The sequence below is a fragment of the Rhinolophus sinicus genome, linkage group LG03 (assembly GCF_036562045.2).
Source record: "Rhinolophus sinicus isolate RSC01 linkage group LG03, ASM3656204v1, whole genome shotgun sequence".
NCBI lineage: Eukaryota > Metazoa > Chordata > Mammalia > Chiroptera > Rhinolophidae > Rhinolophus > Rhinolophus sinicus.
The window spans coordinates 4,300,908-4,325,046 of record NC_133753.1 but is presented as its reverse complement, the minus strand read 5'-3'; the positions used below and the strand labels follow the sequence as shown (position 1 = coordinate 4,325,046).

At 52.2% G+C, this 24,139-nt stretch overlaps 1 protein-coding gene and 1 long non-coding RNA gene across 2 annotated transcripts in view; one reads left to right on the top strand and one right to left on the bottom strand.

Annotated features, from left to right (window-relative positions):
* Positions 1-24,139, top strand: part of WDR25 (WD repeat domain 25) — a 124,505-nt gene that overhangs the window by 23,827 nt on the left and 76,539 nt on the right.
* Positions 8,323-13,476, bottom strand: LOC141570499 (uncharacterized). The gene is made up of 2 exons (XR_012494526.1): positions 13,281-13,476; positions 8,323-9,109 (listed from the first exon to the last, which is right to left on the bottom strand). It is a non-coding gene; the product is annotated as an uncharacterized LOC141570499 (long non-coding RNA).

Genomic DNA, 24,139 nt, shown 5'->3' with positions numbered 1-24,139 from the left:
TGCTGTGGCTGGCTGGTGGGGGCGGATGGATGTCTTCAGGCTCCCCCCTTCCTTCTTCAGGGTGCCCTTGGTGGAAGCTGGTGCTTTCCCAAGGCAGCAGCTGCTGGGGGCTGCTTATTACATGCAGATCAGACCACATGTACCCTGGGAGCTCTGGCTATGTTCTTTCTGTAGGCTTTGGAGGCAGCTGTCTTCTAAAGCCTAAAATTATTAGGAGCGGGGAATCACAGCTTCATGCCCAAACAGGCCCCAATGCCCAGTTTCGCTAGACTGAGTCTGGGTGCCGGAGATGGGACTGGGGACAGAGATGTGGCCGGCCCCTCCCCTGAGAATTCGTTGTGCCTGCAAGTGTCCAGACAAGTCAGATGGGCAGTAAGGAGGACCCTTGGCTGGTGTAAACCATGTGCTGGGGAGCAAAGAGGAAGAGCCAGTCCTCACCTGACGGGATGGGAGGAGACACCTGAGCTGCCCTAGAGGCAGAGGGGGTGCGGTGGGGAGGGGGCTGGGTAGAGAGGGTGGTCCTGGTGCTGGCCTGTAGTGGGGGTGGAGCTTTGTGAGGTGTGTGGGGTGATCCAAAGTTTTTCCTATAGGAGCTGGGAGTCATGGGAAGTTCGTGAACTGGTGTGTGCGGAATCAGTGGGAAACCTGCTGGGAGACCTCCGATGAGGGCCCTTGAGATAGAGCAGATAGGGGTGGGCCTGTATGAACCCCAACTTCTCTAGCTTTGCCTCCACTCCCCTCCTGTACTGCAGACTCCTGAGATTCTAATATAAATGTGATTACAATGTAGGGGCTTACAAATGCCTCCATTTACTGAACCCCCATTTTTACATTTCTTGAATTCCACTATTGCTCAGCCCTGTGTGGCGGGTGTTATGGCTGAAGAAATCTGAGCTGTGGGGAGGTCAAGTTCTCCACTGGGTTGAGCCCCCCACCCCCTCAGTACCATCTCTTTTCCTTCCTTTGCCCCCTCCCCGCCCCCCTCCTCAGTCTCTGAAGCCCAGAGCTACTGGGGATGATGAATATTCACGCAGGACTGCATAGGGCTCAGTGACGCAGCTGAGAGCCGCGGAGCAGCGGTCGGTGACTCATCAGACCTTTCCCAAACACTCCTGATATTCGCAGCTCCAAAGGGAAGAAAGTCATTAGCAGTTAACGCTGCTCGATGACGTTAGAAGACCACGCAGACTGTCCGGCTTGTCTTTTCTGTGCTTCAGGTGTTTTGGTTTGTGGGATTTTTTTTGTTGTTTTTTTTTAAAGCTGTGTGAACTATCTTCTTCTTTTTTTTTAATCTTTTTAATAATGTTTTTTTTTTTCTGATTATCAAAATAATGTGTGCTCATTTTAGAAAATACATAAATGCATTAAATAAGAAATAAAATGCATGAATTATTTTTCCATTACAGTCTTATTAAGAATGTTTTGCTTGTGCAAAGCAAATTTGGAACAGTAGACCTCATTTTATTTGAGGGACCTATCGAGGTGACTCAGATCAGTGGTTTGCAACCTGTGCTTTGGGGTCTCCGAGGGTACCATGGAAATGTTGGGGGCCTCCCCCAGGGAGGGTGAGCTGCAGGGCTTGAGACGACCCTCCCCGCAATAGCTCAGCTGTTATCAGTCTCACGACTGGGCTTCCTCACTTGGCTGCTTTTGAGCAAATGGCTGTGCGGCTTATCTAGTTGGGACTCAGTGGTCCGGCCCAGACCGTCCTTTTACAAGCGAGGAGTCTGAGACTGTGGGGAGATGCGTCTGGCCTGCAGTGACATGGTGGCTTGGGGCTGGTCTCCCTGCTCTCTGATTCTGCATTGCCTTTTAGAATATGAATCAGTTAGAAATGCTGGCAGTTAGCCGTGCATGTCATTGTCACAGGCTATTACCATGCAGAGACCCCCAGGAAGCTGATCAAGGGTCTCTAAAGGGTGTGCTTTTGAGGGATGAGGAGACCTCAGAGCAGCTGGCACCTGAAAAGATAAACAGCAAAAGCCCATCATTGCTGTTAGGTGCACAAAGGAGGAGACACGGCTCTGGGTGAGCCCTGGTTGTATGAGTAATGAGAAGAAATTAAGTAAAGGCCGCTTTTCCTGACACTGATGTATTAGAACATGGAGTAACTTTCTACAGGAAATTGGAACAGGGATCCCTTTAAATTGAATTTGAAGCTGTGAATAGCAGGCCTACATTGGCCCTGCGTGTCCTAATGCAAGTTAAGTAAGCAGTTTCCTGCGTAAGAGGTAAGTACTTTAGGGATACAGGTGAATGTCACGGCCAACATGGCTCCAGTTAATAAATTGCCTCTCCCGCGTATTGTCTGTGAAGACGCAGAAGAGTAATTTGCTTCCCGCAGAGCTGACCAGAATTCTCATACTTATTTTATTAGATTTTTTTGCCCAATACATTTGTTCTCTCTCGTTGGCGTTGTTGATAATAATTACCCACCCCTCTGCCATCTCTCCATGGAGCTCTCTTGATTTTAATTGTTTGCAGTAGCCGCAAAAGTTTACCATTTTAGAAAAGAAGTGTTTTAAAATAAGGATACTCTGGGCCAGGGTCCTACTGAGTTTCTAGAGGGAGATAGTTAAAGCTCTATTTTTACAGTGATTTGGGGGATGGCAGCCGCTGAGAATAGGAAAAAGCAAGAGCCGCCTCCATGAAACATGGAAGTGCCAGTCCCGGCCTCAGGGAGCTCTCTGGGCATGATTTCCTGGAGTTTGGAGAGGCTTGGGGGCCTCCTGGGGCACGGAACTCTGCCAGGCTGCTGTTTGGCCCTTGACCCCAAGGGCCCAGGGGACAAAGGGTGTTGAAAACCGCAGCCAGTAATCACTGAGGGCCTGCCGGCTGCCAGCCACCATCCGGCGCTCTACCTAGCTCAGTCTACGAATGAGTGCATTCACAAGGTAATTATAAGTGGCAGAGTGCTATTTACTGAGAAATGGAGAAAAATGGCGGTGAGGAGGGGAGAACCCACAGAAAGATCCCGTGCAGGCCGAGACTGGGAATGTGAGAGCACTCGGTGTGAGGTGGTGAGAGCAGGGCACGTGCGAAGCCCAGCAGGAGCCTGGTGTGGCAGGAGGCGGGATACAGGCCAGGCTTGTCCTGAAGTTGTCCTTAGAGAAGGACATGTTTCCTTTATAGTCGAGTCTGGAAGAAGTTCCTCGATTATGGGACACTCTTAATTTTGGACCACAATGTTTAAGCAGATCTTTTGATACATTGTCTATCACCCAACTTGTATCAGCCGTTTGCTCATCACGCAAATGGTCGTTGGTAAACCATTTAGTGGTTAATGGGCTTGTGAAGGTCATGTCGCTTTGTGCTGAGCTTGAACCCCAGCTTCTTACGTTAGATCGGGGCTTCCTAATGTCAGGTTCCTCCTGTGTACAGGTAGAACCTGGCCCTCATCACCTCGCCCGTGGGAACTGGGGCTTGGGGAACCGGTTACTTACTCTGGCTACTACTGTGGCTGGAAGGAATCCACTATTTTTGTCTCTGACCCAGGAGTCTCGTGTCTTCTGCCAGCCTGTATAAAACTGGGGCAGATTAACTTGTTAGCTTGCTAGCAGCGTGATACCTCAGAGACCACACGGTTCTTGGTAATGCCTCTGCCCTAGCACAACGGGCTGTGTCACCTCCTCTGCCCTGCTCTGCTGCTGTCCTTCTTCCCTTCTCCATCTCTGTAAGTGCTGCCACCCAGATTGACTGAGCATCTGCTAGGTGGTAGGTCCAGGGTCAGCGGACAGAGTGTGAATAAGACAGATATGGGTCCAGGCCTCAAGGAGCCCACATGGCTCCACCTTCGCCACTCTGTCCATCACTAAGTTGTGACTTAATCTACTTACCTAATCCTTCTGGAATTCGTCTAGTCCTCTCCTTGTGCTCTCACTGCCATTTGGTTTCTTCTTCTGTGGGGTGTGTATTGTCATGGTTGTGGCAAGAGTCCGAGTCATTACTAGGGACGTGCGGGTACAGTTCCCGTAAACTGTAGGCACCCAAATGATGACAGCGCTGTTATTTCTGTTATTGATTATTGTAAATTCTGATGGTCACTCCTTTGTGTAAAACCTTTGTCGTTTCTGTGCCAGCCTTGGGCTAATCTAGGATGCAGCCCAAACAGTACAGGATGCAAACTAACCCCTGTGTCACCTGGTCTGTGTCGCCCTGCCCGTTTCTGGTCCTGTCACCAGCCACCCCGCTGTGTGCCTTTCTTTTCCAGTTGGTCTGATTGCTGTTCCCTCAACATGACACACCCTTCTTGTCCTTCTCTTCCAGGACTGAGCTCCAGGGCCCCTTTCTCTCTGTACCTTCCTAGAGAGTCCTTTCTTCCTCTCCCTGGCTGGCATAAACTGCAGCCCCACGTGCACCTGGCTCGCCTCTCTTTGAATCTACTGAGAAGGGTCTGCTGGGCCATCCGTCCCCAGGAGCAGCACGGTGCCGGTCACTGTGGGGTCCCCAATTCTAGCAGCACTTGGGATTACATGTGGGACCTCATACCCTGACAGTCACGCGCTGCTTGACTTGAGCTGAAGAGGAAAATGCCACGATACCCTCCCCAGGGAGAATCACCCTCACAGACCCTGGTCTGGAAGACCCGTGCTGGCCCAGGGGTAAGATCTGGGTTAACGATTCAGAAATCACATTACTTCTGAAAGCTGGTGACTTGGCGGCATTATTAAACTCAGAGGAAAGAGTCGAACTACCCCAGGCAAGGGGTGAGCCTTGGTGAGCCAAGCCTGGAATCCCAGCCCCTCTGTGGGCCTAGGGAGCTGGCTACCTCACACCGGGGCCACTCCTCTGTGGTTCCATGGCCGATTCCTCCACTCACACCCTCACCCACCTGGTACCTATGGGCATCTCCTGTGCCAACGCCCGCAAAGGGAGGAAGCAGCCATACCTTGAGGACCCCCGTAGCAGGACATTTAGCACATGCTGGGTCCTTTGCATATGTTGCAGTGTCCCAGTCACCCAGAGAGCTGGGGAGACAGGACCTCAGGCCCCTGAAGTGGGCATGGAGCCTGGTCTGGGGCCAGGCTCTTTCCCACGACCTGGGTGACCGCCCCTGCAAGGAAATGAGCCCCCAGGCTGTTGCTCCAGCTGTCCCCTCCCTGCTCCTAGCCATCTTGCTCCTGCAGGGAGGGGGTGCTGCTTGAGCGTTACCTCCTCTTGCGGATAGGGGTGCTAGAGACCGAGCCTTTTCTTGGCTGACTCTGCCAAGTGAGGCGTGGAGAGCCAGCCAGGAGCGCAGCCTACACACGCGGCCTTTACCTCATACTGTGTGATTTGTCTGTGTGGCACACACAGCTGCCATCTCATTTTCCGTCCAGCTTCTCCCTGGCTGCATGACCCCAAGTTCTTCTTGGCCACTCTATTTCTGTTGCCTCTGTCACAGAAAGGCTTGTCATAGTGACCTGTTCCCCTGCACTGGCCTGGACACTTATACGCCATGCATGTCCTTTTAGGTTGGCACGGAGGACGTTACCGAAGTCCTTATGTCCTGCTTTCTCACTGCCTGTAAGTTTGCACATTGTACACACAATGGCACCCCTGTGCTGACTTTCTGACTTCTGTGCATCTATTACAAACGAAAAACTTGAGCAACGGTGCGGTAGTCTTAGCCACAAGGAAAAGGGCGGGGTCTGTGCTGAGGACAGCATTGGGGGGTCACCCACGGGCCATGCGGAGTGAGTGGAAGTGCCCTCCCCACCAGCGTCAGGCCCACAGGGGTGGCGCCGGGGCAGGGGGTGGTCCCCACGCCTCTCCTCTGTTTTCTGACTTGGGACCCTGACCTTGAAAGTTCTGTTCCCTTCACAGAGCCTCCTTCCCCTTCCACTGCCTCTCCCTGCGCTTGGCTGCTGTCTGCCCTGTAATGTGATGGCCTTCTCAGGGAGTCTTCAAATGAAGTTTTTAGAATGTCGAAAGCTCTGTTGGAAAACAGAAAAGGCTATTTCATGGGAAGATGATGACCTTATTAACGATAATTAGGCAGTTCACAGAGGTTTCCAATATAATCCAGCATCTTGCATTGTTGAAATGAGGGGGAGGAATTCCATGGTAATGTCTTCGGGGATGTAATGGTCTTTAACACATTAACAGTTTAATTTCTCTGGAAGGTTTGGCAGCCTGGTGTTTTCATTTACAAAGCCAAGTATAGTTTTACAGTCATCCACATTAATATAATAGTTATAGTTTTGAGCAAGTAGTTTCAGACACAGACACCCAGAGTCGTGTTTGTAGCTGGAGGAAGATCTCAGGTGAGGAGGTGGAACCTCTTCTCTAATCTCCCACAAATGGCGCGGCGTTGCAGACACAGGCTGGTCACGTCCCGGACGGACTGCCTTTGTATCGCAGACCAAGGATGTAAATGTTCAGAAACTCTTCCTGTGTTAAATCCTCAGAGAATATGTCTATTTGAAGTTAATGGGAGTTTGCTTTTCTGAAGAGTTTTGCATCCATGAGCCCATGCTCAGAAATTTCTTCTGGGCGCTTTGTGTCAGGTTGCCCCCAGCCCCGGGGTTGTGTGAGGATGCACCTGGAAGCGGCCAGCACCTGGGCAGGGAGGCCCTGGCTGCTGCCCTCCCTCCCGCCTCCATTTGCTGGCATGGGCATCCCGGCCCGTGCAGAGAACCGGGGTCCATGTTTCACCTTTCCCATGTGAACATAGTATTAAAGTTCTGCAGGCATTAGTCATCTATCATTTTGGATTCTGTTTTTAAAACTGAATCTCTACCCCTGTTTTCACAGCCTTCAAAACCCTCACCTTCCATAGGTCTTACCACAGTTTACTAAATCGTGTTCCTATGGCTGACCACGGAGGCTGGTTCCAGCAGGGTTTTGATTGCTGTCTAGGCAAGGCTGCAGTGATCATTGGTATGTATATGAATCTTAGCGTCTGTGTAGTTATTTTCATAGGCTTGATTCTTAGGGCTAGAATTACTAGCCAAGACTAAGAACAACATTTTTTAAGAAAATAAAAATTTCTAGTTATGGCAGTAGTATTTGGAAAATAGGAAAAAGTAGCAAAAGGCAAATAAAGATGGCCAGCCGTGTGTCCCCTCCTGCGGTGGTCTCCACGGGCTCAGTTAGGAATGCACTAGGCGGCAAATAGCGGGAAAGCCATGTGGAGTCGCGCAAACAGGTGAGGCGTCTGTTGCGGGGACCAGGACGTGAGGGGGGTCTGTGCTTGGTTCCCGATGAAGCCATGCCAGGAGGGAGCCTGGCTGTGCCCCTTTCTGGCCCACCCCGGAGGTGTCAGCCTTCCGCTTCCTCCTGGCAGCCTTTCCCTCGGAGCAGCCCCCTCCCGGCCTCTGCGGCCTTTCCTGGCTCTTCCACGGGGGCGTTTTTCTGTTTGCTCTCGGTCCTCAGAGTGCCTCCAGCATTCGGGCTGTTATCGTGAGACATTTACTTCTTTTTTCTGCACATGTCGAATGTGCAACTGCCTGTGTTTGTGACAGGCCCTTTGGCCAAAGCCGAGATTGGAAGGGTGTTAAGGCCAAGAAGAGAACAGTGCGCCCCGGGACTAGGTAGGGGCTCATCTTTCTTTTTAGTGGAGTTGCTTTCACCCTGTGTTGCTAGTCCTGGGAAGTCTCTGGGTTAGAACATGTCCTTTGCTCTGTGCTTGGCTCCCATGCACCGGGGAGGGAATGGAATTTTTCTGGGCCCGTGGGTTCCTCTGGTCGGTGCATTGAGTGCCCACCGTGTGCCAGGGGGGATTGGGAGCAGTCAGTGCCTTCAGGGAGCTCCCAGAGAGTGGAGGAAACAAGTAGGGACACCATGACAGTTATCACCGCATAAACCAAGCCAAGTGGGCACAGAAATGAGTGATTGGTGACCTACTCTGATCCTGCAGAAAATCACCCGTTATAAAAGACTCTCACGTACCCAGATTTAACAGCTATTGACATTTTGCCGTATTTGTGTTGGGTTCCTTTTTTTGTTTTGTAAGGAGTAAAACATTGCAGCTGTAGCTAAAGCCCCACCTCCCTCTCTCCCCAGCATTGGCCCCTCCCTGGAGGTGGACGGGTATGCTTTTGAATGTTTACTACATGTGTTTATCCATAAACAGTATGTGATATTGCCTTGGAATTTTAAATATTTATAGAAATATGATCACATTTTGTATCCTGCTATAATTTGTAAAATGTTAAACATTATAATTTTTCCATACACAAGCACGCATGCATCTATCTGCCTGGATTATTCATTTTTAACTGCTGTGTAGTATTCCACTGGATGAATAAACTAGGGTTTACTTACTCATTCCCCTACTCGTGGAAGGTTAAGAAGCCTTTACCTTTTAGCTCTTGCAAACAACAGTGCAGGGAGCATGTGTGTGTTCCAGTTATCTATTGCTATAGAACAGAGCACCTCCAAACTTGGGAGCCTAGCCCCGTAACGTTTGTTTTGCTTATGAGTCTGCTTGGTGAGGAGAGCTCCTCTCTGCTCCAGCCGGCGTCACGTGGGGTGGCTGGAGGGCTTGTGCACTCATGTGGCTGAGGGGGACTCTGGCTGTTAGCCAGACTGCTAGCTGTGCTGTCGCGTCCAGCACTCCACGTGGCCTCCCCACGTGGCCTGGGCCTCAGCACAGCATGGAGGCTGGTTCCATGCCAGAGCCCGGCCAAGACTGGCCGGCTCTGTGATCTACCTGCACAAGTTTGGCAGCATCCTGGGTGCTGTGTTCTGTTTTCTAGAAACCAGTCACGAAGGCTGGCTCCCACTCAGGGGAGGAACGTTAGACCCACCTTCACCGGATGCGTGTCACAGTTTGCAGAGCTGTTTTAAGACCAGTGCCCTTAGATTGGCCTCCTGCACACACCTGTGACGGGTCCTTGCACACTCCTGGTGGACTGATGGGCCATGGCATGGCCGCTTGACCCACCCGACGTGCCGTTGCCAGGTCGCTGTCCCGGGTGTTTGCTCACTGACGCCACCACAGTTCTGGAGACTTCCATTTCTTCACAGCCTCTCTCTCCAGCACTTGCTGTTAGGAACTTTGATTTTTGCCCTCTGGTGGGTGTGGAATAGCATCTTGTTGTTTTAATTTGCTTGCCCACCAGTGAGGCCGAGCTCCGTGCCACCTCCTGGGATGCTGTGTTATTCCCTTTCCCAGCTGGCCGCCCTGCAGAAGACAGAAACGTCAGAGTGCTATTTTTTGGCTTATGATGTCAATTTTCCAGAGAGAAGTGGTGCGTATCCCGCAGAGTTTATTGCAAACTATTATAAAGACCTTGGAGTGACTATTGGTATGAGTCACTTATGAAAAAAAATAAGATTTCGGTAACTGCAGGCTGTATTTGTAATGGGGTGGATTTTCATTTAATCTCTCACCTCTCTATGATTTGCCCAATTTAAAAATGCCCTGAAGCTTGCTTTCTCCTTGTGTGGGAACCCTGTTCTTCCTCCGTGTTATCACAATAATAGTAATAAGAAACGGTGCCAGTGTGTGTCCCTCTTCAAGTTCTTGCTGTCTCCTCCGTCATTTAATTACTTCTGATCCCTGTTTCCCCCACCCTGGTCTCCTGCTGGAGCAGCGTGTGCATGAAGCTTCCGAGGAGAATGCCACCCCGGCCTGACTTGCTTTTGGGGGTGGTGGGTGTCGGGTTGGGAGGTGCCCCTGGACCTGTGGGCTGGGTGGGGGTCCTCCCTGGGCCAGGTGGCGCCCCACTGCTCAGGTGTGCCTTGTCTAATGGGCCTGTGGGCTCACAGCAGGCAGCCTGTCACCGTCACATCCGGCTGAAGCCTGGCTCCTGGCAGCGTTTGGGAAATAGTCACTGAACCAAACAGTTCCAAACGCTCCATTATTGTAGTGATCAGTCTGATCCACTAGCTTCTCTCAAAAACATCTAGAAAACAGCTATGTCTGACCAAGAGTTTTAAAATGAAGCCCTAAGCTTTCCTCCAAAAGTGGACTTTTGGCTACTTTTTAATTTACTCCAGTTCCGTCTGAACACTCTGTCCTCGGCTTACTAGAAAACATTCTCTTGTCTGCCTCGCTCCTGAGGGGCGTTCAGCTTCTTATCTGTGTTTAGAACCAGAGCCTCTGCTTCGGAATGAGGCCCCATCCGTGTGCTGGGAGTCGGCCCGGCGCCTCTGCAGACGCTCGGGAGCAGCCTGTGCATCCAAACCACGGCCCTGCTGCCGGCAGGTCTTCTCGCTTGGATGGTGCAGCGTGTCCTCACAATGTCGCTGGCACCGCGCTGTCTACGTGCGGTGGGGGCACAGGAAGCGCAGGGCGAGCATGTGTCCAGGCCAGACGCGGTACTGGGGAGACTGGTGACCCACGGGTATAGCCAAGGCTGCCACTGGCCAGGCCGTGTCACGTCTCCCGGGGCTCTCCCTGTACCAGCCAGAAGGGGTGTAAACGAGTTCATTTCCTGTCGTTTCAGGGGAGGGCGGCTTTGGGGGTTGTCCGTTCGCTCCTCCGTGGAGCCGCCCGGTCGGCCTGGGCTCCCTGGGCTTGTTGGACGGGCCTCCCGGGCTGGCAGGGTGGGTGTCCCTGAGCCCTGCTCTCCCAAGGCCACACCACTTACAAGGAGCCGAGTTTTTCGGAGCCCGTGGAGTTTTCACACCACATTCTAGGTGCCAGCAAAAGTCTAACGAGGGCAGGACAGTAGCTTCATTGCTGTGACAAGTTTGTTCACAGCCTGACAGTGTGTATCCTGTGTAAACAAACACTCATGCCTACTCTCCTAATTAATTCTTCGGCCTCGTGCATCTTGCATGGCAGCAGGACACATCCTTTGCTGTTGGAGACCCCCCCTGGGCTCCTTTGTCCGAAGACCTGGGGGTGACCTGCCTATGCTTAGCCAAGGGCCCCAACCTCCCATGGGGTCCTGAGGGCGAGGACCCTGCCACCTGCTTAGCATCCTGGGCCTAGAGGGCCGGAGCCCAGGTTCTGAGACCAACCCTTCCCGGCTGGGGTCTCGGTTTCCTAGTTGGTGAGATTCAGGGGCTGGGCCCTTCCAGCAGCCACTTCTGCCATCACCACCTAGTGAACACCAGCTGTGGACCAGTCTCTGCCAGGTGCCTTGCAGTCATGCAGAGCGAGAGTTGACGCGTTCCATTGCACCGCTAGGTAAACTGAGGCCCAACACGGTGATGCCTTTCCCTGCACATGTGCTCCTCCTGCTGCATGCTGGCTTGGGCTCCCCTGTTGGCCCCGATGTCCTGTCAGTCACACAGCCTGGTTGCCCTCTGAGTGCTTGTTGGGCATGGCTGTTTGTCTTCCCGACACTCCCTGGTCCCTACTCCCACCCTGAGTGCAGCAGGCTTGGCAGCGGTCCTCACTGCCAGCTTTCTCAGTACACATGCCTGAGCCTGCCCCTCCCAGCCTGCGGCCTGTGGGGCTCGGGGTCAGATGTGGTGCCCGGGGTCAGATGTGCCTGCTGTGCTCTAGCCACTTCCCTCAATGTGCACGTCCAGCTGCTCCGACGGGCCTGCACTGTGACAGGCAGGGCGGTCACTGTGCTGACCAGTGCCCAGAGCAGCGCGAGGCACGTAGCAGATACTGGGAGTAGCTGTTGGGTGAATATACAAGCGTCGCCATCGAGCGCAGAGGTGAAAATTAGGGAGACCAGGATTTAGACCCGCATCTGTCAGGTTCTAAAACCTCTGCTCTTTCTGTCCCCTCCCATTGATTATTAAATGTTTGACAGGGAAAGACCCAGGCCAAAGCCGACGTGTGTGTTTCATAGTGAACGACCCTGGCAGCCTGGCTGGCCTCTGCGTGAAACCCATTAGACAGTGCTGTCATATGCTGGTGACACCGGGGAAGGTCCGTGTCGATGAAGGCTGTTATGGAGCCCTTGTCAAGTTTTTGTGTTGAAGGAGTTCTCGAAAGTGACAGGCTTCGTCTCGGAGGTCTTTGTTAATCTAACAGTATCCCAGGCTGCCCCGTGTGGACTCCGCACCAAAGCTCTCGTCTGTTATGAGCGAGGGACAGAATTAAAATGATTTCAGCTTCATGTCAGGCCTGGGGATGTAGCCAGAGAAGTCATGTGGGGGAAGGAGCCCTCAAGAGGAGCCAGGGGACGTTGGGGTGGGGTCGGGGTTAGACGAGCCTGCCTTCTGAGGGCTGACATTTCCACCCCGGACTGGATTTGATGAGCACGAAGAGGCAGCTGTTCCCACAGCAGCGCCATGCATATGCATTCCGCAGCGTCACGGGGAAGTTTAAAAAATTAATAGCTATGTCCTTTATTTCTCTCTCTACCAGCCAATGCTTGGAATTAATTTTTTCTAGCCCACTAACTCTTGTGGTTAAAAGTACCAACCAAGCTTTCCGGGGCGATCCATCGCCACGCTATTGAAAAGGCAGCGTGGAGAACATAATGGGCTCTATGTTGGGTTATGTCTGTAGGGCTATTGTTTTCTTCAATTACACTTTTCTTTGTTTTTCTTCTTTCGTGCTTTGGGAAATCAACCTGAGACTGGGCTTCCGACTCTGAAGAGTTATTGACTATTTTTCCCAAATGGGATTGCCCTTCCAGGGAACAGTGAGCATCTCTGTGATAAATCTGTGCCCCAAGTTCTCTGAAGAAAGCATGAATTCAGGCAGTGGCCGTGACTTTGTGCTTCAGGCGGGTGTGTAGAGCCGTCACGGTCAGTGAGGTCCTCGGGCGCCAGCCTGTGCCCAGGCAGCATTTGCCAAGTGTTCTCTGTGTACTTTGCACGGGATCAGGAGGTGGATTACAGCAAGGTCTCCAGTGCCTTTGCCTCTGCAGCGCCCCTGTCCCCCAAAGACCATCCTACAGTGTCATCTGAGCCCAGCCCTCTGGAATGAGTGCCCATCCCACACTGACCCGTCGTCCAACTCACAGCATCTTTCCCATCCAAGGTGAAGAGTCCTCAGTCCTCATGTATCGAACCTGCTCCGGGACGCGTGGTGCCGGGCCGTGGAGCGTGCAGACGGAAGACGGGCCCCTGTCCCCGAGATGCTGCCTGATGAGGCTGCCGTTTTGTCCTTGTTGTTGGCTCCCCGGTCCCGACGGACCCTGCTGGCTGGGCTCTGTGCCTATTACCTCTAGTGGCAGCTACTGAAATTGCAGGCGAAGGGTCTCAAAATGATTGCTCACCAGTTGATCACTCAGTGTCTCCCTTAAAACCCTCCAGAGGCTGCCCTGAGTCCAGAATAGGGCCCACATTCCTCAGTGGGCCTCTGAGTCTCCCCTCTGCTACTTCAGCGGAAGAATCCCCAGGAAGCCGCCCCACCCCGCCCGACACCCCAGCTCCGGTTAGGTGTCCTCCCCCAGCATGTTCCCACTGCCCCCAGTCTCCCTCACAGCTCTTACCTGTCACCTCTCAGACTGTCCTGTTTGTTAACGGTCATGCAGAGAGTCATGGTGTCGCTCACTGTATCCACAGCATGGTCAGTGAGCGACATGCAGTAGGCACTTTGTGAATGTCTGTGGAATGACACACGTGCCCTAGAGGAAGGAGCCAGCTCCGTGGGGCCGCCCTCCCACCCAGGGCCGCGCAGGGGACGGCCTTGGCAGCTGTCAGTATGTTCATGGAGGCTGCTGAGGCGGGAGCTGGAGGTGGCACGTGGGTGGGGTCCCAGGCATCACTGTTCTTATCAAACTGGCCCTGTCACTGACATCCTTCAGCACTCAGGGAAAAATAGCCTGTTTCAAAGGACAAGTTCAGGGGGGTCTGGGCTGCTGCCACTGTGAGAAAAATGACTTCTGGCAAGATGCTGGGCTGGGCGGGGCTGGCCATTAGGCCAACACTGATGGGTTTATAACCTGCCCACCCCATTATACAGTCTGGGCACCCAGGCCAGAGGAGGGGGCAGTCCAGGGCTCCTTCCACCCCCCCCCCCTGTTTCTCCAGGCAGGGAGGAGGGGCGGAGGGCTGGAGGGGTTTCTTTGCCCAGGAACTGGCGCGTGCTGAGCCTTTGCTGTTCCCTCGCGCTGCTGCTCCTTCACCTGGAGCTGGAGGCTTCTCCGTGCCCTTTCCGGGGAAGCCTGGTTTCCTGGGGCGCACTCACCATGGCCACTTGTCCCCTTCCAGGAAACACCTGTTGTGCTGTCTGACCAAGGTGTGTAGCTGCGGACGTGTGGGGGTGCAGCCTCTAGCAATGAGTGCTGTGCTGTGGCCATCTCAGGTCCCCAGGTGCGGGCTGGAGGCAGATGCTCCCCTGCCGACTCCCGATGGTGAGGGTGCTGGGGAGGCAGGAGGCCTCCTGGGGCATGGAGCCGTGGATGACTGAGCCCAGGCATTCCCAGGTGTGGCCAGGAGGGTCAGTGTGGGGCCCAGGGTGGCCCGGCACAGGGCCCGGCTGTGCCACTCACTAGCAGTGTGTGCGTGGGCTGCCATCTCAGCCTCTCTGGGCCTGTTTCCTCCTCCATGGAGGGGCAGTGCCTGAGCACAGTGCCCAGCTCTGTGCCTGTCCCGCAGGGCGGTGAGCCCGCTCGCCGAGCAGCCTGCCCTGGGGCTTCTCCCTCTGAGCTGCCCCTGAGAGGACCATCTTACTTCTTAATCAAATGGCTCTATCTATCTAGCTTTCATCTGGTCCCGCTCTCAAAAGTACCATACCTTAGTGTTTATTCTACTTTGAATATAACTTTAATTGAGTTGCACATTCATATTTAAAATCTCATATGTATTAATTTCGTGATATTGGTTTATTTTTCTTCTTACCTCTCTGGAAGCAATATCCTTGAGCTTTCTCTTGCGTCTCTGACAGCAGAGTCACCGTGCCCCCCTGGGCCACTCTGAGTCATCTCATGCAGTTTCCAGAGCGTGTCAGCTTCACTTCCACCCAAGTCACTTCAGATCCCACACTTACTGAGTCAGTGTATGATACTGTCACTGGGAAACTTTTTACCACGCCGCAGGTACTCACTTGTAAAACTTGGGGACATTTTGTTTTTCTCTTTGGCACTTTGTTTTCTTCCTCAGGCTTCCAGCTGGGCCTGCGGAATAGGACCTATCCCGACCCTCTGCTCTCCACCCTCTGCTCTGTCAAAGGCGGGCCACCCACTTTCTAGAACTCTGACCCTCAGCTTATCACCAGCTCCTCTTCTCCTTGGGGATGAGGGAGGGATGGGGGGACGAGGTAGCATGGCAGAGGCCAGCTTGCCGTGTGGAGAGGGGGACTGCGTACTCCCATTGCTTGGGGTTGACAGGAGACCTCCCCGGCAGCAGGCGAGCTGGACCTGGAGTGAAAGGAAAGAGAAGGAGCCACCACCCCAGGGGCTCAAGTCCCGCTTGGAGGAGAAGCCACTGTGTGTCTGTCAAGATGCCTTTTATACACCATGCAGGACCCAGTGGCTTGGGCGAGGCCTAGGCACGCCTACGTAACCGCTTCTGAGCGCTTCAGAAAATCAAGGTTCAGCCCAGTAACATGCGAAATGCCGTGTCTTTGTCTGCTCAAGGTGCCCTAACAAAATGAGCCCAAGGACTGAGACTGCTCTTTCCCAGGTTAGGATGTTAGTGAACGAGGTATGGTAGCCTTGAGGAAGGGAACAGAGTTCTTCAGTTAATCAGTGAGGGGAGAAACCAGGAGAAAACAGATGACTGTCAGGATGGATCTACTGCAAACAAACTGGGTCTAATTACAGGTGTCTAGATAGCGAGCTACGTGCTGAATCAAACTGCAGACGAGCTAAGTCTCACTGCGGTACCCATTCCCCGAATCTCACCTTCCTTCCTTAGAGGCCCCATCTCCAAATATAGCCACACAGGGGGTTGAGGCTTGAGTGCAGGAATTTGGGGGGCCGTAGCATGTTAATACATTGCCTGACACGGGTGCGTACTGCTCAGTGAATGCTTGTTGCATTTGAATCTGCATGATGTTAGGGTCCAGGAAGGCAAGGTGGGATCGGCACCCGAGGCTGAAGCGCACGAGGCCCTGGGGGTTGGGGTGTTCCTAGGAGGGCATCTCCCGAGGTCGGCCTGGCCCTTCTGGCCGGTGGCCAGTGGCAGGTGGCCAGTGGCTGGCGGCAGGTGGCAGGTGGCTGGTGGCAGGTGGCACGTGGCCAGCGGCAGGTGGCCGGCAGCAGGTGTCACGTGGCCGGCGGCAGGTGGCAGGCAGCAGGTGTCACGTGGCCGGCGGCAGGTGGCAGGTGGCTGGTGGCAGGCGGCAGGTGGTACGTGGCCGGCAGCAGGTGGCTGGTGGCAGGCGGCAGGTGGCACGTGGCCGGCGGCAGGTGGCAGGTGGCTGGTGGCAGGTGGCAGGCGGCAGGTGGCGGGCTGGAGACGAGGTCCCCTCAGGCCTTCCGAGCCGAGGCCTCTCCAGGCCCCTGGGCACTGCCCTCCGACCCTCCTGGGGAAATGGGAGAACTGTGACATTGGCCAAGGTGAGGAGTGACACTGATGGGGCCCTGTACTGAATGCTTTATGTATTAATAATAATTCCTTCTTTTTGAGTAATTAGCTGCAGGAAAGGAAGGAGAGTGACTGGCTTATCACTAGCATGTAAAACAGTATGTGGCACGAGGTAGGTGCTCCCGAGTGGTGCTGACTTAATTAAGAGTGGTGGGTCCCAGGGGTGCACAGAACGACGTCCATGCGTTGCCAGCTTCGCAGCTTAGGCCGGGAAGGGCTGTGTCCCCACTGTCAGGTGGAGACACGGAGGCGTGGAGGGGCCTGGTGGCTGGTTGTGGGCTCCCCAGTGAGGGGGGCCTGCACGCTGCTGGGGGGACACAGGCAAGTCCCATGGCCCGGGCTGGGCGGACCTGCACCACGGGCTCCTTCCTGCTCCCCCAGCGGGGCGGCCTGCCCTGTCTGACTGGCGAGGAAGGGCCCTGAGGTGGGCATTGCAGAGGTGCTCCCTGGCCTCAGCTGCAGGGACTAGCCTGCCCTCTGGTCTGAATGAGTCTCCGTGGCCAGCCTGCGGCAGGGTGTTCCCGAGTGGGGGAGTGAATCGATGGAGAGGCACGTTAACCATGCGTCCAGGTTAAGTCCGCAGCATGTCTGCTCGGCTAGTGAGCCTGTCACTCTCTTTGGCCCCTGACATTCATTCTGAGGTGCGTTCTTATTTCATAAGTGGGGCTAATTCATGTATGACTTTAACATATCGCCATGACTTGATTTGGGTGTCTGTATCCTTAGAGCTTCAATTAATACAACAACTTTTGATAAGACAAGTGGTTTTAGAACATTCAGATTTAATTATATTTTCTAAAGGATTTTTTTTTTTAGAATTCTATAACTGCCTGGCAAGGTACTTCCATTCCCCAGTTAACCTGAAAGAAATTACTTTTTCGTTTGGTTTTGCTTAATGCAAATTAAAAGTAATATACATTTGATGAAAGCAGTTAAAGGATTATTTATGGAAGTCTGCCTCTTTATATACGGGGGAAAAAATCCATGAAGTTTGAGGATGATGTGAGTGGAATCCAACAGTCGGCGAGCTATTTGGCCGGGAGAGATGGCAGAGCGTTTCCGTTCAGAACGTGCTTTGTGATTCTCCCTCGAGGAGGCGCGCGTTTCTTCTTTGAGTCCGTGTGTGCAGTCGAGGCGTTACACTCGCGCATCTCAATTCCAGCATCAGCAAGTGGTGAGTTACGACAGTGTTACAATGGGAGCAAGGAAGAATTCAGGTGTTTTATTCTCATCTCACCTACGTTAGGAAGTCTGCCAAAGGGAGCAATTCAAAAATAAGAAAAGAAATGAAAAGGAAAGGAAAGGAAGAGAAAGTATCTTACAGAAACACTAACTGGACAGAAGGTGTAATCAGTCAGGGGTTATTACCTCACTTGTCAAGTCAGCTCCTCTCATTAGTTGTTTTACAAAGCTTCCTGTCACAATCGCCCCAAAGTGTAGCCTGCCAAGAGACCTTGCAAATAACGCCACTAAGTTTGCCAGCCTACCCAAAACAAAACAAAACAAAATACCCTCTCTTTTCTTCTTTAAAAATTTTTTTGACATAATTTTGGACTTGCAGAAAAGTTGTGAGAATAGTACAAAGAATTCCCAGACTTTACCCAGATTTTCCAAATGTTGATATCATTTTATCCTCTCTAGGTAGGTAGGTAGGTAGGTAGGTAGGTAGGTAGATAGATAGATAGATAGATAGATAGATAGATAGATAGATGTACTGATAAACATACATACATATAAACTTTTTTTTTCTGAACCACTTAAGTTGTAGACTGATGGCCCTTTACCCCTAAGTACTTCAGTGTGTATTTCCTGAAAACGAGAAATTATCTTACATAACCACAGTGCAATTTTCAAAATCAGGAAAATAACACTGAAACATCATTCCCTACTGTCTACATTGTATTGAGATTTTGTTCAACAATGTCCTAGTGGTGTCCTTTATGAAAAGAAAATTCCAATGTTGTGTTACCTTCCCTGTCGTGTCTTTGGTCTCCTTTAGTTTAGAGCAGTTCCTGTATTTCATGACATTCACATGTTGGGTTTTTCTGTGCGTCATCATGGCTAGGCTCAGATTATGGACTTTTTGGCAGGAATGCCCGGGGGGGATGTTGTGTCCTTCTCAGCGCGTGCTGTCAGTCAGTCCTGTCGCTGGAGAGGTTAATTTGATCATTCTGTTAAGATGGTGTCTGCCAGGTTTCTCCAGTATAGTTACTAATTTACCTTTTGCATTTAAAAAGTATCACGTGGGGAGACACATTGAGACTCTGTCAGTATCCTGTTAGTCCTCACGTTCATCCCCTAGTTTTAGCCTCCACTGATGCCTCTTGCCTGTGTCAATCCCCATGATGATGGTTAGCAAATGGTGATTTCTGTCACTTTTTCCCATAAAAGGAGTTTTCGTCCCCCCCCCATTATCTATTTCTTTATTTTGTGTCAGTGTGGAGTCACAGGTCTTAGATTAATAAATCCTAATCTTTTTATTATTTGACCAGTAGAGGCTCCTTCAGGCTGGCTCCCGTGTCCGCTTGAGACGACTCCATCCTCCTTGGAGCACATCCTTAATTTTTGGCACAGCCAGATGTTCCAGGCTCATCGTAGTCTATCCTTGCCTCACCTTCAACGACCCATCTCTAAGTAGCTCTGGCTCCTTTCAGTGGAGAAAGGCATTTAGAACCAAGATTTGGGTGCTGCATGGACTCATTGCTACTGGGGTGTCAGTGCTTCTCAGAGGACAGAGTCTGGGCGGTAGATGTGTGTGCGCATGTGTACCGTACACACCTCGTGCAGTTCTTTCTATTAAACCCACGTGCTCACACGGATTCCTGGTTCCTGTCCAGTTCCGTGGGGTCGCTCTGTCCGTTTCCATTTCCGTATCTACGACTCCTTTCTCCAATAGTGTGAGACTTGGCATGCATTTTCACAACATATTTATACAATTGCTCAATCCTGGAATGTCAAAAAGTTGTTTCAGAATTGCTGACCTCTGCAAAAACTCCTACTAATTAGAATTCATTATTAGAGTTCTTTTTGCCTTTAGTTTGAGCACATATAGTCCAAGTGTGTTCAGATGTTTCTTGGGTTAATTCTTTTTCTCTTTCTCCCTTCAGTGTGGTTTTGTTACTCATTTCAAATACAATTTGGTTCATTTGTTTTTCTTTGCATTCTGTTTTAGGAGTTTCCCCCAATCTTGTAGCCTTCTACCCTCCTCTCCCTCCCTCCCTCCCTCCCAAACCACGAACATATTTCCAACTCAAGTCGGTACACACAGTTCATCTTAGAGCAGTACCCCCACCCCGTACCCTGTCCCCCCACCCTGTCCCCAGCCCTCCTCGCATGTCACCAGGCTCATTAGTCTTTGTTTTTTTCATCCGTGTTTCTTTTTGCTCAAATAGGTAGCATCTTATTTTCCTATCTTTCTTCATAACAAGTAGCATATTACAGACCCTCCTTTGCATTTGGCTTTTCCCCAGTTAACGTGTCCAGTCCGGCCACACAGTCCCTGGCGCTCCCCTGGTGCAGCTGCAGAGTGTTCCATCGTGTTCTCCTTTTTGGCTGTTGTTCGGTGCATAAAAGTGAACTGTGTGGGTCTAGGTGCTGGTTATAGCACAAACCTCCGTGGAGGTCATCTCTTTCCACCTTACGTGAGGAGAGTGGCCGTGCGCTTGGGGGAAACAGGCTGAGACCAGTAGTGTGAGCACAAGTTACACACGTGCGAGCTGGGTTCTGGCGTTTGCGGTCAGTCGGTGCGGTCCTGGAACGTGGACTTGTGCATGATGGTCTCATTACATGACCTAGATGCCTGTCCATGGTCAGAAGACACGGTTCTGCCCAGGGTGCTCCTAAAAGCAGGCGCATATCACTGGGTGCCAGGTAAAAATTCCCAGGAGCGGGAGGGGAACCCAAGAGAAAGCATTAGCCATTCCCTTGTATCTATTTTTCACATCCTCTTTCTAAAACTTCTGTTGGTGTATGTCCATGTTTTATAACGTATATAACCTATCAGTAGACTGGTATTCATGTACTCAAAAGTGTGTGCTCAAAAAATCTTTTTAATAATAGGATAGGTGATCACAAAAGCTTGGAGGCTGCTGAGAGAGTTGCTCCCCAAACTGTCCTGGAGTTGAGAGGCTGGCTGGGCCTCCAGTCTGAATCTGGGGCCTGTGAGCCCACCTGCCCCGCTATGTGGGCAAATGCTTTCCTTGATTCGCTCAGGTGGCCCGGGCAGTGAGGTTGGTGCCATGAGCTGGAGGGAGTCGCCAGACCTCAGCGAGTGGCTTCCAGTCCAGACAGATGGAGAATCTCACAGCTGAAGGGCAGTTAGTCCCCTCAGGGAAGACCTCAGTTCTGTGAGTCACCTAGGAGAGGCACCGAAGTGAGATTTGGGGGTCGGACATGACTTCCGGGGAAAAATGAGTGACAGCAACAGAGACACTAAGTGTAGGTGAGAGACATCAGATGGGGAGGGGCGGAGGGGAGCGGCTGCAGGTGCAGTGGAGCCGGCCTTTGCCATTCATGGGCCTCTCCGGGCCTCAGCTGTTTTCTCCGTGCAAGGGGGTAATAGGACCGCCAGCCCCCAGGGCAAGCTCTTCCCGTCCTCTCAGATAGTGGAGAGGCTCAAGGCCAGGCTCGGGCATCGCAGCCTGGGGAATCTCCTGACCAGCCACAGGTCCTTGGGACGTGTCGTGTCTGAGCCTTGCTGGCAACTTTCTCTTCTCATCTCATCTCATCTCATCCTCCCATCAACGAGACCTGTTCCGTGTGGGACCTTGAGGCTCAGAGAGGTTAAATGCTCGTGGAGGGTCACAGAGCCATTGGGAGACCACGGCAAGGCTGGAACGCAGGACTGATTGGCAAGTCTGGGACTGCTTCTCACCACAGACAGCGTGCTCTTCTTACTTAGAATTCTCTTGTACTTGAGAAAGGGGTTCGGTTTGCTTTAATGTTACTCTAATGCTTTTTGGAATCCATTTCCATTGTTTATTTTACAACAGTATAATTTGCAATGAAATAGTTTTACATTGAGCTCACATGTTTTAATGGTGTTTTAATGGCCTCTTAATGGTGTCTCCATGGAGTTACAGTCAGATACTTTTGTCATCCTAACTTCCTCATGTAAGGGCTCAGTGTGGTCGTGTGGCCTGGACTGTGGCCTGAGCTGCTCTTCAGGCCAGTGGAGCAGCCTTGGTCAGGTGTTCAGTGCCTCTGGGAGGCGGGGGGACAGGAGAAGGGCAAGTCAGGCCCCTGTATGGCTGGTCTTCACATCGCCGTGTGGTTGGGTCATCGCTGAGGTGGCTTTCCACCTCGCCATCACCTGTGCAGCGGACAAAGTCCACGTCTCTGCCTCTGAGCGCCCACCCCAGGAGCCCCAGTGCTGGCTCCAGGGGGCCTCGTTTTGCTGGGGCGCCCTGCTTTCAGTTGTCCCTGGGCCACAACGTATGCTGAGCCATCTGTTCTGCCTTCCTGTTTGGGAAATTGTGGCACAACAGTTAGAGTCTTGCCTGGTGGAGCACAGAAGGCCCTCGAGGGCTGGGGGCTGAGCCTTAGCCATTTGGGTCCCTCAGTGCATGGCACGGGGCAGGAGCCAGAGTTGGGGGCCCAGTGCTTGCTTGTTGAAAGAATGAATAATGCTTGATTCGTATGCTAATGATGGCAGTAAGAAAGGGGGTGAAACCCAGTCTGAGGGAGTTGTGCTCAGGAACTGCTCACTCGCTGGCCTTGCTCCTGGGAGAGCATCCGGCTGCCGAGAGGGGCTCCCCTCATCTCTGCCGCCAGCCAGCCTCAGCCCCAGCCCCCCTTGGCGCTTGTCACGGCTCAGCCTCACTGCACTTGGCATTTCAGTACCCAGTATGTGGGGCTAGAGTGGTGGAAAAAGCCCCCCAAAGCTGGGCTCGTACCCCAGTAAGTGGGGATGATACTCCCCAGGTTGCAGAGCGGCTGTAGGGTGGGCGATGTGTACTGCCTGGCCCCCAGAAACTCCACATGAGCTGCTATTGTTACTGTTTTCATCACTGTTACTATTGCACTGCCACTGCTCTTATCTCCTGCCCCCGCTGGCACTGTGCCCCCACGTGCACCCACAGCCACAGGGTGCTAGCACCTTTCCTCATGAAAAAAGAGAAGAGAGAAGCTGGGAAAAGTACACACGTCGGCCAAGCCGCTCAGCATCCTGCGCTGATGACTAAGGATCGAAAGGGTCGAGGGGGGCTGCCATCCCTTCCTCCTGCTGTCTTATCGCCTTTTCTCCTGAGACACCTTTGTTTTCTCAAAAGAAAGAAAGCAATGGTTTGAGTCTGGGAAGGAAGTCCCCACGGCCCTATTTCCCACGATTGTCCCATTTCTAAACCTGAGTTAATAAGAAGAAACAAGGTGGTAGGTGGATTTGCTCAGGAGAAGAATATTCTTCTGACGATTATGTAAATATTGCTGTGTTCTGGCTTTCTCATTTTGTTACTGTGGCTAATTTCCGAGCCTCATAATGAAGTGTAATTTGGAGCAGCTTTGCAAAGACAGGCGTGGCAGTGAAATAATTTGATTTGTGCAGCAAACTTGGTTTCAGTTTCTCCTTTTCATCAGTTGTTTTAGAATCCCTTCAATTTTTTTGTGACGTGACGACAACTTTCAGCCCTATGAAGATATGACTCTTAAACATTGCCAGGAATTCAAAAAAGCTTTATAATATTGTCGCTTAATAAGAAAATGCATTCTTCGGCAGGATGTAAAATTTATGGGTTTCAAATGGATTTGAGTTTGTAGTTTTAGCCCTCTCTGCTCCTGCCACTCTCGAGGCTATGAGTAAGGTTTTTTAATTAAGTCAAATTGAATTGAATGAGCTTTTATTGAGCGCCCATTCCCTGCCAGCCAGTCTCCTTAACCCTCGCACTGCCTGTGTGGGGGCCCAGGGGAGGGGGCCAGCAGAGGCACCCGGGAGGTTATGCCCCACCCTCAGCATTGCCAGGTGGCAAATCTGGGAGGTGGGATTTGAAATTAGGTCTGATTCTTATGCTCTTTCATCCCTATCTGATTACAGGCAGAGCTGACTAGGGAGAAGAGCGGTTGAGTGACTGCATATGTTATCCCGTTTAATCTTCTCCAGCACCCTGTGAAGTTCAAGTTTGTTGCATTTTCCTTATTTTACATCTGAGGAAACTAAGGCTCAGAATGGTGCAGCATTGTACCCAAGGTCCCACAGCCAGTGAGAGACAGAGCTGGGATTTGAGTTCTTTCTAGAGCCCCTCACCCCGGGGTGGGGTGGGGTGTGTGTCTGCATTTCCTGCAGCACATGACTGACCACTGGCCTGTGAAAATGGCCGGGAACTGGCGGCTCTGCTACCATCCTGTAAACTGAGGTGAGGGAGGGGCCAGAGGTGGGCCGGCTTCAGTTTCCTGGGCAGTTTGTAGCTCTGTGTCCTGGGCAAGAGGCACCCCTCCTCTCGGACCCTCACCTTCCCCACCTCTGGTGAGTGGGTGTCATAATACCATCCTGGGGTGTTGGTAGGCTTACAGATAATAGATGGGAGGCACCTGGCAGGGTGTGTGGCGCATGGTGTGCCCTTCAGGAGGGACTGTGCCCTTGGAGTTGTTGCCTGATGCTGGCACCAGCCGAGGCTCAGAGCTGCTGTGGCTTCAGCCCCCGGACTCGTGTGCATCATGGAGCTGATTGCCAGTGGAGACGGGTGACTCACTCATGGCATTTTGTGTGGCGTTGTGCAGCCTGGCACAGCATGCCACACCCACAGCAGGTACTCTAGACCCATTAGTGTTTATGAAAGTGATAAAATTGCCGAAATGGAGGGAAGCCATCAAAACAAGAGCCTGTGCC